The 16951-nt window shown below is 35.4% G+C and overlaps 1 long non-coding RNA gene across 2 annotated transcripts; it reads left to right on the forward strand.

Moving 5' to 3' along the window:
* Positions 2315–13639, forward strand: LOC107621593. 2 transcript variants are annotated; one of them, XR_001615859.2, is made up of 4 exons: positions 2315–2325; positions 12676–12763; positions 12910–12974; positions 13077–13639. It is a non-coding gene; the product is annotated as an uncharacterized LOC107621593 (long non-coding RNA). The 2 variants fall into 2 exon arrangements; XR_002356177.1 differs by lacking the exon at positions 2315–2325 and adding an exon at positions 10589–10720.

The following is a 16951-nucleotide window of genomic DNA, read 5'->3' on the forward strand; positions in this document are numbered from 1 at the left end:
TATCTTACATCATTGGGCACTGTTACCATACTGAGAACCTCCGGTTCTCATTCCATAGCTTGTTGTTATTTTTCAGATGCAAGTCATAATTCATCTCGGTGAAACTGCGGATATGGTGACAGAGCAGAGTATGGTTTCTTCCTGGTTTATTTCTGTTTTATTCTGTTGTATTAATTTCTCTCACTTTTTTATGTTTTAGACTTTATAGCCTTAGAGGCTTACTTGAGAGATAAGTTGTATAAGCTGTATTAACTCCAAAATTCTGTATGTCTGTATATAACTAGTCGGATTAAACTCCGCAAGCTGCGGCTAGTTTCATATGATTATTATATTCTTATATTGTATCTACATATATATGTTTCATTCTTTTACATCTAAACCTTGTGTTTTATGCATTAACTTCGTGTGAATGTTTCGCGCTTTTGTAAATCTGTCTTTGAACTTATTCTTACATCAGGCTTCTAGAATATATTATTTCATTCTATATAAATATGTATAAGCCTTAGAACGATCATAACCTCTGATTAACCTTTGCTTTACGGCTAGAGGTAAAGTTTAGGGTAATTGGGGTGTTACAGATAACCTAAATATCATGAAAGAAAAATGACCCAGAGTGTGCAATGAAACACAATCGGTCCATCCCTTAGGCTTATGAGGACGAACCACTCTGATACCATAATGTAACACCCTGTTACCCTAAGCCTTACTTCTAGCTGTAAAACAAAGGATAACAAAGTGTCACGACAGTTCTAAAGTATATAATATATATATTTATCCAAGAATTTATATAACTAGGAGGCCGATGAAGGAGTAAAGCACAAAGTCGCATAAAACAGAATTACAAAACGCGAAGTGTTAACACACAATAACTAAATGCGTAGATACGAACAGAATAAGATATAATACATATAATGTAAGAACCGCAGCTAATTAACTGCCTAATTAGTTAGCTAATATTGCCCAAAATAGGATCCAAAAATTTAGAATGAGAATTTGAGGATTTAAATATGATTTTTGGATTTAAGACTCTTCGACTTATTTTCGGGCATTGAAACATGGGAAAGGTCTTAGGAGAAATTATTTGGTATTTCTTTGAAAAGCTAGAGAATGGAGGCTAGGTTTCTGGTGTACTGAGGATGGATTTGGTGGACCGAGAAGGACAAAAGATGTATGAATTGAGAAAGTGACGAACTAATGAGTTCGGAATGGAAATGTTGAATTGACAGTGGTTGAGATGAGTCGAGGACTCGAAAAGAGATGATGGATCCATGATATACTAAAAATGTTTTCTGAAAAATCACTGATATATCATTTTATACTGAGATTGTTGAGATGCCACGCACCCGGTAGGGACGGTGATTAATCTCGCCTGTCGAGGTAGCGGCGGTGGCGTAAGGACGGTGGTTAATCCCGCTTACATTGAGATGTGAAGTCTGTGGCAAGAGTATCCCGCTCGCATCCCTTCGGATCAATAGAGTGTGTAGGCACAAAATCCTGGACGGTGATCCGAGCACCATATCTCGGGGGTTCCCAATGATGATTCCGAAGGGCAACATCTCCATAGAGATGTATCGGGTTGGCAGTTGAACCGACAATGTAATATCACAGCCAATAGGACAGGCATTCATCATATGCATCTTCTATCTGTTTGTTTGCTTTGCTGACTTGTAATTGTATGCCTAATTGTATAACATGCCTAATTGCTTTCTTGAATCACTTGCCTTATATGCTTCTACTTGTGTATTACTTACATTGTAATTACTTGTGTTTTCTACTGGGATTGAGGAGGTTCGAAAGGCGATGGCAATGGGATCGCATGGAGGATAGGTTGGTGAAGGCTATGGAACAGCAGAGAACTATTAGCCTAGAAAATTTCTTAAGTTAGATTGCCCCTTAAGGTATGTTAAGTTTTTAAGTTATGTTAAGGATTTATATATGCTTTACTGTTTTAGTTATGCCTTAAGATGAATCTTGTGATGGATATGAAGTTCTAGGATTGCCTCTAGCATCCCGGGGTCTTGTATCCTACATCACTGGGCACTGTTACCATGCTGAGAACCTCCGGTTCTCATACCATATTCTGTTGTTGTTTTTCAGATATGTCGCAACCCACTTCGGTGAGTTGATTTGGTGGTGACAGAGCGGAGGATCCCTATCCGTTTGGGAGTCTTTTGATTTCTTTTGTATATCTCTCACTTTTGTCTTTTGCTTTTGCCTAGAGGCTTGTATTGAGAGAGAAAAATTTGTATAAGCTACTTTAAACTTTAGATTCTATTTTGTCTGTATATATGGCTACCTGGCTTAAACTCCGCGAGCTGTGGCTAGGTTCTTACACTATTATACTCCTATCTTTTGCTATATTATATCTATATCTTGTGCTTTAAGTTAGTAGCTACGTTAGTACATTTTGCGCCTTTTAAATCCTATTTTTGGAGCTATATTCTTCATCGGGCTTCTAGATTATATTAAATCTTTCTATATATGATATGTATAAGCTTAGAACTATCGTAACCTTTTGATTGACCTTTGCTTTACGATGCGAGGTAAGGCTTAGGCTAATTAGGGTGTTACATATAAAACCTTGTAGATAGCTCCAGGATACACAAGGTAATAATTAAAATAAACAATATATATATATATATATATATATATATATATATAAGTATGATATATCAAAAAGAGGACTAGTCCCAGCCTGCAGAGTTTAAACCGACTAGTCAAAATGAAATACAAAAGAGTTTTGGAAGTTTAAATAGCTTATACAACTTATCTCTCAAATCAAGCCTCTAAGGCCATAAAGAATAGAAAATAAAAGGTGAGAGAATAACTACAACAAAAGTAAAGTAAAATAAAGCATAAAAAGATCACCCTCCGCTCTGTCACCATAATCGCAAACTCACCAAGGTGGGTTGAGACCTGTATCTAAAAAGCAACAACAACATATGGTATGAGAACCAGAGGTTTTCAGTATGGTAACAGTGCCCAATATATAAGATGTAAGGTTCTAGGATGCCAAAGGCAATCCTAGAACTTCACACCGATACAGATATTCAAGCTTAACATAAATAATTAACTTAAACTGTAAGCAGGGTGTTCTGACTTAAGGAATTTATAACTAACATAGCACCATTTTCCCACAGCCTTCACCAGCCTAACCTCCATGCGATCCCATCTCCACCGCTTACCAAACCTCCTCAATCCCAGCAAAAAACACAAGTAATGCAGACAAGTAAAGCATAAGTAAAGTACATGTACAACAAGTAGAACAATTAGCAAGTAAACATGTGATTCATTTAGGCATAACAGAAATTAAGCAAATCAAGCAAACAGGTAGAAGATGCATATGATGAATGCCTTTCCTATTGGCTCGTGATATCACTTTTTCGTCTATAAATGCCGACCCGACACATCCTCCGGGATGTAGACTTTTTGCCACACCTCGGATATAGTGCCCTGCACACTCTCATACTTAAACCCAAGAATATAGTGCCTGGCACACTTGCATGCTTAACCCAAGAATATAGTGCCTGACACACTCTTGCAGCAGAAAAGGTTATCAATCATCATTCAACTCAGGGATATAGTGCCCTATACACTATCGTACTTAACCCAAGGATATAGTGCTTGGCACACTCTCAATATTAAACAAGTTAATCATTCCTTTCTGAGTTCTCAACTCATCATAACCATCATTAGTTTCCATTTTCTTGAATTTACCATCAACTATCATCACCTCTTAAGTCCTCTTAGTCATCCGCAATATAGTATTCCGCCCGCTCACCCACAACTTCAGAAACCTAAGTCTCCGTCTTCTAACTCATGACCAAAAGAAATACCCCTTCTTAATTCACTTATTGTGTTCTCCCTTAATTCAAAGTCTGAAATACAAGCAAAAGATTTCAAACAAGTGTAACGAAAGTTGGCAAGCTTGTCGGGAAGATAAAACAGTCAAAACAGGGTTTTAGATGAAAAATAGGGCTTGTGCGTACGCATAGAGGTGTGCGTACGTACACAAAATAAAATTTTCTATTTTGTGTGTATGCATGAATACGTGCAGACGCACTCAACAGAAGGCTATTCCCAGCTTGTACGTATGTATGATGTTGTGTGTACGCACAACTTGAAAATTTCATAGGGTGTGCATGTGCACACCCCTTATGTGTATGCACGAGTCACAACACTCGTTCTGCTCGTAGAGTAGCCACAGGTGTGTGCGTGGGCACACAAACCATAACTTACAATTTTCTGCAACATCACAGAATTCATATTTTTGACACAAACTTCCAACGATCATATATTTTTCTATTAAATTTTGATTTCCATGGAATCTATACCATTTTGAAGCTCTTTGAATTCTCCTTAATTTAATACAAAATTCAATCAATTTCAAAAACCAAGAGTTAAGATATGATCCGCCAAAGTTGGCCAAAAATCTATTGTTACCAAAAACCTTTAAAACTCAATTCTACCAATACTCTCAATTCAAAACCAATTATTCACAACCCCACAATACCAAAATCACTCAGAATCCATACCAAATATTCCTCAACCATGGCAATCTTCAATCATCTAAACCATTTAATACTCACTTCATCTAACTTTAAATTCAACCAAAAATCACATCCAAATTCCTCAATACCACCATTCAATATTTCCAACCATCATCAATGCTACATATATCAAATCTTTCATCCAATTAGTCCCATTAACATCAATCAATTCATTCAAACCTCCTCAATAATTTGTTTTCAACATGAAACATAATAATCAATAATCAATATCATAATTAACATTCATCTTCAAATATCAATACCCACCATTATAACTCATCAAAGTCATCATACTCATCAATAATCATCATCTACTAACATATATATCATCACATATAAACTAATTCAACCTCCATCTAAACCACCATCAAGCATAACATGTACATACAAATAATCATACAACCACATCATTCAAACCTATCCTAAAGGCCACTAGCCTAGGTGTCCAAAAATATTACATATTACATGAAGAAAACTGAAATCATACCTTGGCCGATTCCCAAAATGCACCAAACACCAAAAGAAAGTCACAAAGTGATGGAGGAAAAATGTCGGTAAAGAATTTCTCCAAATAACTTCGTTGCAAGTATAGATCTAAACCGACAATTAACCCTCAATTACGTTTAATTAGGTTGTCACAATTACAAACCCCAATAAAAATAAACCGAAGTATTCAATCCTCGGGTCGTCTCTCAAGGAATTGCAGGGAAGCATGTTTATTATTGGTTATAATGTACTTCTTTTTGGGTTTTTGAAATAAGGAACAAGAAAATATAAATGGCGAGAAAAATAAACTAATAACTAAGAAAGGTCCTTGCAAGGATTGAGAATTGGAATTCATATCCTCATTATCATTATCAATTATGATGGTAAGTGCAAATCGCTTTCACATAGTTATCCTCTAACAAATGAAGGAAAGTCTAGTGAGAAAAATCGACATAAGTTCACAAGTCCTAATCAAAGACTAGATTTAGTGAGGCTCAAGCCAACTAGCGACTTTCAATCACCAATCAACAAAAGAATTTTGATAACTCAAGAGTCTCTAATTAATCAATCTAAGTCAAGAACATAAAAATCTAAATTAAAATTCACCCAAGCATTTTATCAAACACTTGGAAGGCACAAAATAAAAGGATAGAAAAGTAATAAGAGAATGTAAAAGCTAAGACTAACAATTGCACGAAATCATTAACAACAAATGAAGAAAGAAGCAATAAATATGAAATACCTCAAATTGTATTAAAAGAAAATTGAATCTAACAAGAAGAGTTCATAAACTAAATTAGAAAAATAAAGAAATCAACAAGAGAAGATAAACTAAGATACTAGAATAATAAAAGGTAGAAAAAAACTAAATTAAAGCAAGATAAAATTCTGAAGTTAAGAAGAAATAAGATTAAAAACCCTAAAACCTAGAGAGAGGAGAGATCCTCTCTCTCTAGAAACCTACATCTAAACTGAATGTGTGTGAATGAATGATGAATTACTGAGTGCCCCCTTTTTTCCAGCTCCACTCCGCAGCCTCTAATATGCATTTTTGGGCTTGAAACTAGGCCAAAAGCAGCCCAGAAATTGCCCCTGGTGAATTTTGTTAATTGCAGCACATGACGCTCGTCATGTATACACGTCAGCCACACGTACGCGTCGCTGAACGAATTTCTGGTCACGTGTACGTGTCATCCACGCGTACGCGTCATGTGTCTGCTGCACCAATCATGCGTACGCGACATCCATGCGTGCGTGTCGAGGCCAGCTTCCCAAAACTTCGATTTCTTGTGTTCCTTCCACTTTTGAATGCTTCCTGTCCATCCTCTAAGCCATTCATGCCTTATAAAACCTGAAGAAGCATTACAAATTAGCAATTTTAAGGGCAAAGAAGCATGTTTTCAATCATAGCACAAAATTAGGAAAGAAACTTAAAAACATGCAATTTACATGCATAAGTGGGAGAATAATTGACAAAATCCACTCAATTCAATACAAAATATACCATAAAATAGTGGTTTATCACTAAGCTCGATCCAAAATCTTCAAACTAACTCCAACAAACACCAAAACTCAATCTAACATCATACAACATACCAACATCAAATCTAGGGTTCAAAAAAATAACTAAACACAAGGGTTTCAAGAGACCTTACCTTACCCAATGAAATTAGGAAGAAAACCCAACAATATTCCAATGCTAGACCACTCCTAAAAAACCAAAATCACAAAATCTACTAAAAAACCAAACATAAAAATGTGAAATTACTTAGGGCAGAAAACTAAAGAAAGAGATGCAAGTTCTTACCAGAAAATCTTCTTAGAAATGATGGGCTCGGTGAGAGCAACATGTGGCCACAAACGGATCGTCAATCGGAACTCCGTAGCTCAAGATATGGCCTAATGATGGACGAGATGAATAGTGAGATCTCATTCTTTCTTCCTCTCTTCACTTCAGCGCCCCCTTTCTTTGTTTCTAGGATAAAATGAGCTGAATGCTCATTAATTGGCACTTATATATGTTGGGCGTGGGCCCAACTTGGGCCCGGTCTAATCCGTTAGTGTTTTAGGTTCGTTTGGCCCACTTTGGGCCAAAAGCTTTAAGATTAGTGCCTGGTCTTCAATTCTACATTATTTTTTTTGTCCTTTCAAAACAATAAATTCAATTTTCAAAATCTTATTTTTTTCTCAGTACGTGGTTCCGGTTAGACTAGAGCCGGTACGCATTTTTGCAAATATTCTCCATAAAAAATACATTTTCCCACTTAGAAAAAATTCATTGAATTCAAATTTCACCTTTTTATTTTCAAAATATTATTTCTATATTTTTAAACCTATTCTAGGTAATTAAATTATTATTTTATTAAAATGATTATTTCAATTCTTACATCGAGCTCTTGCTTTTGTGCTTGGGTATTGACCCCTTCATTGTAGAATATATGTCTTGAAAATTCTTCAGCGATCTCTACAAGAATCATGGCTTCCATTCCGTAAGCAAGTCGGAAAGGTGACTCCCCTGTTGTGGAATGAGAAGTTGTCTAATACGCCCATAAGACTTGAGAAAGCTCATCTGTTCATGCTGCCTTTGTGTCTTGTAGTCGGTGCTTCAACCCGGCCAAAACACTACTAGAAAATTAGTTATTACAGACGGATATTTCCGACGGATTTTATCCCACGGAAATACAGACAGAATTTCAGAGGGATTTTTTGTCAGAAAAAAAATGAATTAGCATAAATTACAGACAGAAAAGAGAATCCGTCTATAATTCTATCGGAAAAATTAAATTTTTTTCCGTTAAAAATAATTACAGACGGAAAATCCATCTGTAATTAAATAGACAAAATGCTGCATTTTATTAAATTATTACAGACGGATTTTCTGTCTGTAATTTAAAATTTTTGTCGTAAATGTTGATATTTTAGGTCTATGATAGTTGGGGTTAAGTTTATGCCCGAGCTGCATTCATTCACAGCACACAAATCAAACCTAGCATTCCCCACAGCGCCACCGCCGACGAGCTCCTTCTTCTCCTTTCCTCATCCACAACGCCACCGCCGGCCACTTTAACCACCGCAGCTACCTTCTCCTTCTTCTCCTCTTCTTTAAACACTGAACCAATAGAATACAGCCCCTGTCTCTCTCGTTCCTTCTCATTCGCAGAATAAACCAAGCTCAAGCTCCACCACTGCCGTGCCTCTCTCTCCTTTTATCACCCTCAGTTCTGGCTCGCATACCTTCGCGCAAGCCCTAGCTCTGTGGCGACCAAAATTGGTTCCACCGTCATTCGCGGTTCCACCTCTCTCTTTCTCCCTGTTCGAACCGATATGGTGCATGAACTAGGGTTTTGGTTTTGTGGTAGTAGTTGTTCATCGGAGAGCCACTGACGATGCTCCGATTCTCAATTATTCTAAATTCAAGGTGATCTTCGTAATGGCAGCATTATATTTTTCCCAGACTTCAACTCAAACTTCATATGATTTTTTTTGCTTATCGTAATCGCTGTGCTTTCTCATTGCTTATTGTGATCTATGTGCTTTTTCAGTTTCTTTTTTTAGTTTCTAATTCAAACTTTTGATTGAGGACTATGATTAGTTTGAATCTGAATTATAATTGTTTACAATATTTTATCAGTATTAGTTTGGGAGGGAACTTGACAATGGTGGATCTTCCTGGTATAACTAGGGTTCCTGTTCATAGCCAGCCTGAAAATATCTATGATCAGATCAAGGATATTATCATGGAGTATATTAGACCTGAAGAGAGCATTATTCTAAATGTTCTTTCTGCTACCGTTGATTTTACTTCTCCATTAAATGTTATATTTGTTGAAGAAGTTTGTTGTATGCTTTGACTTCTCCTGAAATTATTTCAGGTTTTGAACAGTTTGGAGTCCTTGAAATGCCGGGTTTGATGTACATTAACACAACTGCAGTAGTTCAAATGGTAAAGTTTCTATACTTGTTTTTACATTAGCTTTGTGTTCACTCCATCATTTCCTGGTCATATTACCTAAGGATTAATGCACGTTATATATTCACATTACTATTAGACTTCTCTGGCTTCCCGGTTATATACAATAATCCAGATAAGTGCCTTGTGATGCACACTAGTATTAAGCATTCCCAAATATTGAAGAGCGAATGTAGGTTATAGATGCAAAATTTAATTGAATTAACCAGCTGTTTAGTATTTTGTAATCAAGATATTATCTGATTACTCGAGTAGTTGTTGGCTCAAGCCTTGTATTTAATTTCTTTTTTCGTTTTTGGTTATTAAACAGGATTTAATTTGATAAATTTTCTGCCTTCTCTTTCTTTGAATCTGATTTAATGTGTGACTGAGAATTTTCAGTTAAAAAGTTTGTCTTTCTCTTCTATTTTTAGGTTATTTGCATGTAAATTGGAGTTTTGAAGTTTAATATACCTGCTTTGAACAGAGATGGGTGGCTTAAATTTGATGAACTGGGGAAGGAAATACTGTCCATTGCACTACCTGCTGCTTTGGCATTGGCAGCTGATCCACTTACCTCACTGATCAACACAGTGTTTGTCGGCCACATAGGTACTTATTATTACAGATGGTGAATTAGTTAGTTAGTTATTAGTAACTTTCTGTTAATAGTCACTTAAATCATTAACTCAAACATACTCTTGTATAAAGTTAGCTAATTTGATTAAATTAATTTTATTTATTGGTTTGCATGTTCTTGTTTTAAAATGGTCGAGAGTATGGAATTGTAATTTATATGCCTGCAACTTATTTGGCTTAATTTTATTCTCATCCTGGAAGCCCATTCTGAATTACTAGTTTGTTGTTTATTTAATAGATAGTTGTAATCTTGTAATTGTAGTTGGTGATGATGGTTACAAGTATTTGCTTGTCTTAGGTTCTGTTTTTTTGGACATATATTTGATTGATGATTGTTCTGTAGTACTTGTTCATGGAAAGTATTGCTAATTTATGGATTAGATCTTGCTATACTGTTCCCTATGTTAAGAATGTTAGCATGTCTTATTCAAGTTTTGGTTTCCTTACTTTTATTATGGGTAGTGTTAAGATCAAAAACCATTTATTGCTTTTGGTGAAATGGTTCTTCTCATGATACTAGATATTATATGATCCCTATATGAACTAGTTATTTTCTTCCATTATTTTCTTCCATTCAAGAGTTTAATCCTTTAGGCAAAGATAGCTATCAAAATAATTGAATTTGAAGAAGATATAAGACAATAAGTGTGATAAAATGTGTGGTCAATAGTCGTAATTGTTTGGTTCAATGCTTGAATGCTATTTAACATAATAATATTCCTCTAAATTTTGTAATCATCTCCTTGTTATTTATCGGGCATTTGTTTGATTAGAATGTGAATATAAGTGGACGATAAGTGATTTAGTCTCTGCATATTTTTCTGGGCAATCCCTGAGCCAAGCCCATTTTAAACTTGGATGATTCTTCCTATGACTTCAATAGCCTTCACAATGTTCTCAAAAGTTTTTTGAGTTATTCTATATAATATTCAATTATATTGGACTCAGATTGCTATTGTTCTTTGCAATTCATATTTCATCTTCATCAAAAAAAGAAATAGCCACTTTCTTGAAGAAAGTCACCTCTCAGGAACCTAATCTTCATGTTGTTGACATTGATCTACCACTTATTGGAGTTTGTGCTCACAATTATTAAGTAAGGTTTAAAATTTCTACATAGAAAATGCACATGTTCTGCATATGATATTATGCACTCCACTTTTTTTGTTTTTCTCATTGATATCCATCTATCATGAGTATAGATTAAATTAATCTCTATGAAGGTAATGACTTTGCTAATATGTAGAAACTATAATAAGATATTCAGTCATGTTTTGTTACATTTGTAAAAGTAGTTGTGTTCATGCTTGCTACTTGAATGGTTTGGGTAAAAGATGCTGTGAAACAATTAGCTGCTGTTATTTGTTGGCTGTCATTTTGGTGCTATAAATTTTCTATTTTATCTTGAGATTATGTTTAGGTGATGAACTTAATTCCAGGGAGAGGTGAGGAAGTATTTAAAAAATTGGAACAGTTTCTCTAGTTAAAATTTAGGTGTTTGCTACTCTGTTGATTGAATCAGTGCACAGGTCAATTCAACTAATTGACTTATTGTTCTTTCTTGCAATTGGACTAACCTATCATGTCAGAGTTGTTTGCGTCAGTTGACCTGTTCTGTTAGTTACAGATTAGAATGGAACCAAATAAAAATGGCACATTATAAGGGTTTAGGTGGAAGGTCCAAATCAGTGGTGTGTTGCAACATGGGTTAAAGAAATTTATCTGCAATACTGTTGAATTTCCTAGCCAACTTTGCTAAATCACATGTAATTTATTTAGCACTTGTAATTTTTTGTCTTAATAGAATCATCAAATGTAAGAAAATCTCTAGTCCTCTAGTCATGTGCCTCTAGTCCACCTCCTTCAACTATATCAATTTTGGAAACATATAAGAAAATCTATTTATGTAGAAAAAGTTATATTGATAGCTAAGATAGTGGTATAGATCTTAGTACAGGTTTACACTAATAATAATTTCCATTAAATTTGCACAGTTGGATTATTAATAGTGTATGCTTTGATTTACCTTGAATTATGACTCCTATTTGTAAAAGAGTGTACCAGAAATCCATTTCTTCAATGCCAGGTTTAAGGAATAAATAGGAGATGTTTTAGCTGCTCACGCTGCATATATTCAGCAGACTGGTAAAGAGTCGGATTCTGATTTTGTGCAGAATGTTATATCAAGAGCCAATATGGAGAAACGTTTGGTATGCAATTAGCCTTTGCTACAATTGAAGAAAGCTTTACTCTTTGATGATAAGCTGATACAGAAAAGATGACTACATGCGCTACCTGTTACATTTTTTTTGCAGGGAAATATGGAGTCAGCTCATAGTAATAAACATCTTTAAATAGCAACAGAGATTCAGATTCATAAGAAACAATACCTGAGTCATGATTGCAGCAAAATCCCGATTCGATCGAATTCCTTTATAAAAAATCAGTAAAACACAAATCAAATGCCTATTCAAGCCTATATAACAGTAACCTCCACGTAAATCAGCTCACGGAATGCATCAAATCAAAATCACACGAAAAAAACAAAGCTGAAAAATAAAGATGATCGCAAAACCGCAGAAGAATCAAGCTTCCCGATCCAGCATTTCTCCAAATTCCTTCGCATCAAAAGTGAAGAATCCCTTCGAATCCTCACGAAAATCGAGGAATCAATGAGAGAAGAAAAGATTTAGGAACAAAAAAACTCAGAGAAATGAGAAAACGAAGAAACGAGTCCTCGCTCTGAAAAATCGTTGAGAGCAACGATACCGTCATGCACGGGTGCATCACCGGCGTCTCGTGAATTCGAAGAAAAGATGACTACATGCGCTACCTGTTACATTTTTTTTGCAGGGAAATATACCTGTGCACACATTATTGTCTAAATATTTATTATTCTATTTTTTTTACTATTTTATTTATTTACTATCTGTTGCCATGTTAAAAGTGGACTTTAGTTACATTTCATGTAATTTAAGAGATGAATTCATGATTGGTTATCAATGACAAGGCTTCATTTATAACTATTGACTTAATCAGTGAATTTTCCAGAATGAACTTGAGGCTGCTAAATCTGAGATTCAAAGTTGGCATTCTTCAATTCAAAATGAGCCTTGTGTACCTGCTGGTGCCACTCCTGGTTAGTTTGTTCCATGTCTTTGGCATGTTAATTGTGATATACATCTGCATTTTAATTGTTCAAGTTTTAGTTCTTTGTACACAATTGCTTTATTTTTTTGTTATAAATTTATCCGTGAACTATTAGTTAACCTTTGTTCTTTCCAGAGCCCAAAATGTTGCTTGATTTTCTTCAGGCCTTGAAATCCTCAGAGGAGTCTTTAAGAGAGCAGGTTTAGAATATAATCTGCCCTTTTTTTCTGTTGATGTAGTTCACTATCCATTGATTAATTATCAATTATCATTGACCATTGACATATATCTATTGTTATCAGCTTGAAAAGGCAAAGAAAAAGGAAGCTGCGTTCATTGTAACATTTGCAAAACGAGAACAAGAGATAGCAGAGTTGAAGGTATCATGCTCAAAATAAGATTTTTTCTATAGCATGGCTGTATATGTGCAATTACATTTTTTTCTGACATCAACTTTTGACCACCTGAGTAAAATTTATTTCCACCCTTTTAAGAATACTAACAAATTTACCCACTCTTCAATGCTAGTCAAGTTGAAATAATTGCCTTATTTGTTGTCTGAGTGTAGATCGGATATAGTAAGGTAGACATCCTCTGCTCAGAAAGTGGGAAGCAGTGAATAATTTTGATGGACCAAGAATCTCAAGAAGCAAGTATATTGCCATCATCACTAAGAAGCTCAAGAAAGAATGAAGCTATCCATAAATTAGGATATTGAATCTTGATGAGTCCACTAGTAGTTATTTGTCATCTAATGTATTTAGATTGTATTATTTCATGGAAATAATTGCTTCTTATTATAAAGAAAGCGTTTTGTACTCACTGGTGTGTTTTTCTATTTATACCATCAATAAAAATTTATATTTATTAAATTTATATTTATTTTGTATGAAAATAAGTTTATTTTGTAATTAGAAAAATAAAAAAAATTCTATTTTACCTTACTGGCGGATTTACAGACGAATTTTCTGTCTGTAATTAAAGTGTAAGATGATTTTCTAAAGTTCAAATTACAGACGGAAAATCCGTCGAAAAATCCATCTGTAATTACAGATAGAAAATCCGTCTGAAATTCCGTCTATAATTACAGATAGAAAATATGTCAGAAAATCCGTCTGTAATTACAAACGGAAAATCTGTCAGAAAGTTTGTCTCCTTTGGGAAATGGACAGAAAATTTACAGAGGGAAAATCCGTCGGTAACTGGTAAAAATCCGTCTGTAATTTTTCGACGGAAAAAAAATCCGTCGGTAAATAATTTCCGACGGGGCTTTTACAGAGGGACAAAATCTGTCGGTAATTTTTTCAGTAACCAAAAATCCGTCTATAATAAAGACTAAATCCGTCTGTAAATCTGTCTGTATTAATCTATTTTCTAGTTGTGAAATGACTTTGATTGTGGCTTCGACTTATCCATTGGCCTGAAGATGTTCCATCGATGTGAATTGGTGCTTCATCTTGAGGCCGGCCACCAAATTCCTGAAGTCTGAGTCGATAAATTAAGTTTTATTGTTGGGTTGGTGATGGAGTAGGAAACTCTAAACCTTGTGATAATGTTCTTGTGGAGAAACTTCTGACTTTACTGGGCCGTGTGGTTGCTAACGGTTCTGCCTTGATCCACTTAATAAAATAGTCAATCCCCACCATGAGGTATTTTACTTGTCCTGGAGCTTGTGAGAATGGTCCGAGGAGATCGAAACCATATTTTACAAATGGCCATGGTGAGGTGACCCTGATAAGCTCTTCGGAAGGTGCAATGTGGAAGTTGGCATGCTTCTAGCAAGGTGGGCACCTTTTAATGAACTCGGTCGCTTCTCTTTGCAAGGTCAGCCAAAAGAAGCCGACTTGGATCACCTTCTTGGCAAGTGATCAGGACACACTTTAGAAAAGGTGTTGATATCCCTTTTTGTATAGAATATTATGGACCAAGGTATAATTTTGTGCTTCCCTTATGAGCTTTCGAGCCTCTTTTTCATCTTTGGGGATGATATCAAATTTAAGATAGTTGACTATGGGGGTTATCCACCCTAAATTTTGGTTGGATACGGCCATTATGTCAAAGTTATCCTCTCCCATTGATACTGATGGTGCATGGAGAGTTTCCTATATGAGACTTCTGTTGTTGTCCCCATGGCTTGGTGCTGGCTAGCTTTGAGAGGGTATCAACTCGGGCGTTTGACTCCTGAGTTATATGTTGAACCTCTCTTTCCGAGAATTGTCATAGTTGTTCCCGAGCTTCATCTAGGTACTTCTTCATGTTGGGATCTTTGGCTTGATAGGTGCCACTAAATTATGAAGTTACCACTTAGGAGTCACTAAATACTATCAACCTTTCTGCCCTCACTTTTTTAGCCAGCTTCAAGCCAGTAAGCAAGAATTTATATTCTGCTTGGTTATTAGAAGTGGAAAACTCAAACCTTAGTGATGAATCCATATTTGATGATATATTTTGGTTTGATTGGAGTGGATTTCATCATATAAACCCATATTTATTCATCCAAATAGAATGCTTTTGCGTTTTCTCTCTAAATTGTGTCCAATTATGAAAACATGCTCTTTTGTGCTTAATTTAGTTAATTTTATTCCACTTTCATTCCATTCGATACCTTGATGTGTTTGATGAGTGATTTCAGATGTAATAGGTTAGAATAGCTTGATGAGAGTGGAAGAGAAGCATGGAATTGGGAGAAAACATGAAGAAATCAAATGAGAGAAGCATTTTGGCCTGTGCCCACGCACACCTTCTGTGCCCACGCACACCTTCTGTGCCCACGCACAAGGGTCAAGATCAGCACCTGTGCCCACACACAGGTCTATGCCCATGCACAGGAGGAAAATCAGCATGTGTGCGTACGCACACACCTGTATGTATGCACAAGTCCCAGTGCGTGACTCATTTATTGCAGATCGCTGGGGGTGATTTCTTGGCCTCCAGAGCCTAGTTTTAGGCTCCCTGAAGCTGATTCATATCTATGTCAAAGAGGGGGGGGGAGCAACTAGGGTTAGTTTAGCATCATGTAGTTCATTTTCTAGAGAGACAAGCTCCCCCTTCTCTCTAGAATTAGGGTTTCTTAGTTTAATTTCTTTGTAATTTCTCTTTTTAATTCTTGTTTTCATCTAGTTTCTTCTACCTTTCCTTGTTCTCTTGTCTTACTTTCCTTAGTTTATCTTGTTAATTTCTCATTTTAGTTACTTTCTATGTTTATGAGCACTCTTGTTATTTTGATATCCATTTAATGCAATTTATGTTTTATGTTCCTTTATTGTTTAATTGAGTTGTTATTCTTACTTTCCTTGCTTTTGGTAGTTGTAGAATTTATATCTTTTGTTATTTTATCATGCTTTCTTTTCATGCCCACCAAGTGTTTGATAAACTGCTTGGTTGGACTTTTATCTAGTTTTTCACACTCTTGGTTGGAAAATTGGGTAATTGGGTGAACTTGAGTTGTGGATGTCCATTCCACATTGTGTTAGGATTGTTAATTGGTTTGGTTTTCACTAACTCTAAGCCTCCCATTAATAGTGTTGGCTAGGGCTTGTGGATTGAGATCAATTATGCCCTTTTGACTAATTCTCGAAGTTAGGATTGACTAATTGGGATTAATTCTACACAATTACCATGTTTGTGGTCCTTAAATAGGATAGGAATCCTTAGTTCCCCAATTCTTGCCAAGAGTCCTCTTTTGCCATTTTAATTCCCATTTTTATTGATTTTACTTGCTTTCTTTTAATTCCCTTGCATGCTTATTTAATTCTTGCATTTTAATTTCTTGCAATCTCAAACCCCCTTGATCCCATAGCCAATAATAAGAACATTTTATTGCAATTCCTAGGGAGAATGATCCCGGATTTACAACTCCCGGTTTATATTTGGTTTGAATGTGACACCTTTAGATTAAAATTTGATTGATGATCAATTGTTGGATTTGGACCATACTTGCAATAGACAAATTCTATTTTTAGTGTGAAAATCCAAACCTATGCTTTTGGTCTTCATCGAATTTTTGGTGCCATTGCCGGGGAGTTGCAATGTGTGCTTATTGTTGGCTATTGTGTATATGTGAATATTGTGAATAGCTTATTTTTGGTTGATTGTGCATATGTTGCTTGCTTATTTTTTGCTATTGTGAATATGTTAACATGTGAATATGTGAATAGTTTACCTTTGATTGATTGCT

The sequence above is a fragment of the Arachis ipaensis genome, chromosome B10, assembly GCF_000816755.2.
Source record: "Arachis ipaensis cultivar K30076 chromosome B10, Araip1.1, whole genome shotgun sequence".
Taxonomy (NCBI): Eukaryota; Viridiplantae; Streptophyta; class Magnoliopsida; order Fabales; family Fabaceae; genus Arachis; species Arachis ipaensis.